Raw genomic sequence first — 4260 nt, 5'->3', positions numbered from 1 at the left:
GAGGTAGAAGTACCTTGCTCATTAGTTGTGTTTCTCAGGGTACTCATTCTTTCTTACTCTTTTTCTGCTATTCTGTTCCAAGCTACATCCCAGTTCAACAGTAGAAATACATCTTATTTCAACTTTGTTACTCAATAAGCATTAACAGGTTCTCTATTACTGCAGTACAATGTGATTTGGTTTTCCCCTAAAAGCTTTTAGTTAACGCTGCAAAGCTTTCTACTAGTGCTGGTTATTTTTACAATAGCAAAAACAATTAAGAGGAAAACAAAAATAATCAAAGAACCTATCTTCTGCTGTCTTTGATCTATAGTTAAAATTTAGCTGAGCATTATTCAGAGTAAAATCTCTCACAGTCTACAGCTGTATAGAAAAGAAAGGAGGGGGAGAAGCTAGGAAGGCTCTACCCTTTCTCCTCTGTTGCTGGAGTAACAAGTGTCCTCTTCAGTAAAATTCTGCTGCTCATTGGCAAGAAGCTCCACTGCCTTGCAGTTCGTGTCCCTGCCAGAGTGGAGAAAACAGTAACAGAAGTATTTCACCAGCGGCCTGGCTCCATCACACTTACATCTCGTCTTTTCTTCAGTTTGTGGTGACCTCTGTCACTCCTGTTGTTGTGGTAGGGTTTTTGTGAGACAGTAAGAGTCTTATTCCTTCATGCATGCTAATTATGAGATCGAGACTTGCACTTATCTTCTGAGAACAGTTGGCTCTTTTTCAGCTGACTGTAAACAGACTGCCTGCCGTCATGAAGAGAGAAGAGTTTAGAAAGAATGTTATTTATATTAATATTTCATAGCTGCCAGTTAATACAGATGGGACATACAGTCGATTTCCTTGCAGATTAAACAGCAGCCAGGCACTTCCCTGGGAGCCATTTCATCCCCTTCACCTCTGCTTGGAGGCACGGAAGGGGACAGATGTTGCTGAAAATGCCAACTGCAGGAGGCTGGTTGCAGTGAAAGAGCTGTGGACCCTGCACAGGTCTGCAGTGTTAGGGGCACAGCTGTTTTGGGACCTGGTTTTGGGAAAGGACAGTTTCCAAAGTAATAGAACTCACAGCACGTGCGCAAGAATTATTTCTCCTGCAGTCAGTTTCCACTGGCACAGGATCTCGCTTCACCCTAAACTGACTGGGGGATAGAGAGGGCTGATAAAAATATGGATTAAGAAGCACAGATACAGCAGAGTAAGTCAGTTTATTTAAAAACAGTGAATTACAGGTTTCCTGGTAATCTCTATGTATTTGTGAGGTAGAGGAACTATAGCCCAGCACACACCAGAGAGACAGTCCTGAGCTTCATGATAGATCTGAAATGGTTTTGAAATTGACCATACAAAGTGTCTTAAAGTGTGGGCCCTACAGAAGGACATGCTCTTCCTGCCCGTACTTAGTTCATTTCAGTTTTTTTCACTTCTTGAAAAGTACCTCAGTGATTTTATACTGAGACCTTGCTTTGTATGAGGTGCTAATAACTACAATTAAATTTCTTTATTCTCTTAAATTATATAGTTGATTTTACTTCTCTTATGGTGGCAATTTTATTGTAAGGATTTTATTTCTTTTTTACTGTATATGAAATTGAACACTGAGATGGCTGTTCAGAAACAGAAATTATTCTTGTAATTGCATCATAGTTAATAAGTATGTGTAAGAGAATAATCGTGTAAAAGCTGATTACCTCAGTTATTAATAATTGGGATTTATGACTTAAGTATTATGCTGCAACCATCCGATTCCTTGTCAATTTAATGTGGAAAGTTGAGAGATAATTTTAGAAATAATCCTCAGTGTGAATTTTCTGTATAATTAATGCATAAGGCTGTGAAATCCTAAGTGACAACTGAACTAGCATTTTAGGTTATGGCTGTGGCTTTTCCATGTGTATTTTGGCTGTTTGAAGTTGGTGTGGCAATTTGAAGTTTTGTCTCATTTGTGAGACAGACAAATTTGTCAATTTTAATTTCATTGTACTTCGTTTAATGTTATTCTTGGTAAGATTTTTGGTTTGCCTGGATTCTTCTGGCAGAAGAGTTAATGCATCTTAAGTTTATGCGCATGTACGCGTGGTTGGCTGTTCCTTATGTTTTCTTCTATTTTTTTTTTTTTTGATTGTTTACTACCTACTAAACAGGCTTAGTATAAATAATATTTTTAGTGTCTTAAAAAAGATAATAGAGCACTTTTAATCCATTCTAATTGTAGTGATATACCAACTCCTGCAAGTCTGGAGAGAAGAATCAAAAATCTAACAATTTTTTTTCTGGGCCTTCTCCCTTTGAGTTTATCCAGGAGCTTAAGTGGGTGCTCATCTTTAAATAAGCAAGTTATTTGTTGAATTTGAGTTGGAAAATTTGCACTGTCAAAGTTAGGCACGTGTTGATGCAGCAGAGTGAATTGTAGCCTGTATGAGGCTACCCCCCGGCCCTTTCTTCTCCAATGCCACACTCACACGTATGTTTAGGGGGTATTCAGTTAGACAGTCTTCACAACAGTTTGCCATGAAGTCTAATGATAGCCCTTCTCTTTGTTGCAGTTCTCTCCTCTTTTCTAATTAAACTCCTTTCCTGTAGCAAACACAATCATCCCTCATCTTTCAAAATTCCTAAGTATCAGTGCATGATTTGGCATCTGCCAAGTAGAAACCCGGTGGAGTTTTTAGTTAAACATACTCTCAGGGAAACAAACCACCCCCCTGGCCCCAGCCCACCACACCTTGAAGAGTCTTCTCCATGTGTCTGCTTTTTCTGTCCTGAGGACAGAGCTCTCCTCGGTCATCAAGGAACTGCCTGTGTCACAGATGCACAAGCCCAGGGCCAGCTCTGCACCCCCAAAACTCTCCTATGAACCCCCCCAAGCTGGTCCCTGGCCCTACAGAACCCTGGAGCTCCACCGGCTAGGCACCTCCCATAGGGTATTGCTGGTGTGTGTTGCAGGCCCAATCTCCACATCAAAGCTTTTTGTATTACTCTTTCTCAGGTAAAACCTGTGGAGAAATCAAGTTAGCATCTTGCAGGTAATGAAAGCAAAGTGTCCCCTCGGCCAGGAGGGAGGAAACGCCTTCAGCCTAACAAAGCCTTCACCCCCCCAGCTGCTTACCCCACTTCCTGAAGGTCACTCAGATGTAAATGACCTGAATGTTTCACCACTAATTTGAATGGCAGAAAACCTCAGAGTGAAGGCCAAGATTAACACAGGTTTTTCAGGGTGATGTCATTAGTCAGAACTCCCAGCAGGGTCATGGCTTGTGTCCTATTTTTTTACCAAAAAGCTGATCCTTTTCAGCTGTGTCCCAGCACTTCTTCAGCAGAGGGTAAACCAGCCTCAGCTGGCCAAGCCCCACGCTTTCCTGTGGGCAGGCAGGTGTGTGGGCAGAGGGGCTGGCACAGCTGGGGCAGCACATGGGGATGGCATTGCCACACATGGCTCTTGCTAAGGATAAAATCAAACATTTTCCCAGTGTGGAGAGTACTTGTGCATTCTTCCAAGAAAAGGCCTGGGGCTGTCATTATTAGGAGCTGCACGGTTTAGAATCATAGAATTGTTTTGATTGGAAGGGACCTTTAAGATCAATGCATCCAACCATTAACCTCACGTTGCCGAAACCACTGCTAAACCATATCCCTCAGCACCGCATTGATGAGTCTTCTAAATACCTCCAGGGATGGGGCCTCCACCACTTCCCTGGGCAGCCTGTTCCAATGTTTGACAACCCTTTCAGTGGAAAAGTTTTTCCTAATACCCATCCTGAACCTCCCCTGGAGCAACTTGAGGCCATTTCCTCTTGTCCTATCTCCTGTTACCTGGGGGAAGAGACCGACCACCCTCCTTGTAGGCAGTTGTAGAGAGCGAGGTCTCCCCTCAGCTCCTTTTCTCCAGGCTCAACACCCCCAGCTCCCTCAGTTCCTCATGAGACTTGTTCTCCAGACCCCTCACCAGCTTCGTTGCCCTTCTCTGGACCCGCTCTAGCACCTCAATGCCCCTCCATAGGCTGGAAAAAGGCCCTGAGTGCCTAGAGGATGGTCTGCTTCTCTATCCACCAGCGCTGGCCTAGATGGCGTTCCTGCCCAGGGCAGCCCCCACGGCACACGAGTTAACACTGAGGTAAACTAATTCCGCTTTTGACTCCAGTCACTCCTGTCGTGTCCCGGGCTCCCAAGAGCCGCGGCCGAGGCGCTTTGCCCGGGCTACGTCTCTCTGAAGCCGGCCCCTGCGGGCGGCCCGGCCGCTCCCGCCCCGCCGCCCGCTACCTGCGCGGCCGG

The sequence above is a fragment of the Calidris pugnax genome, unplaced genomic scaffold (genome assembly GCF_001431845.1).
Source record: "Calidris pugnax isolate Ruff unplaced genomic scaffold, ASM143184v1 scaffold111, whole genome shotgun sequence".
Classification (NCBI taxonomy): domain Eukaryota; kingdom Metazoa; phylum Chordata; class Aves; order Charadriiformes; family Scolopacidae; genus Calidris; species Calidris pugnax.
The sequence above is the reverse complement of the archived record's forward strand: the minus strand, read 5'-3'. Positions refer to the sequence as shown.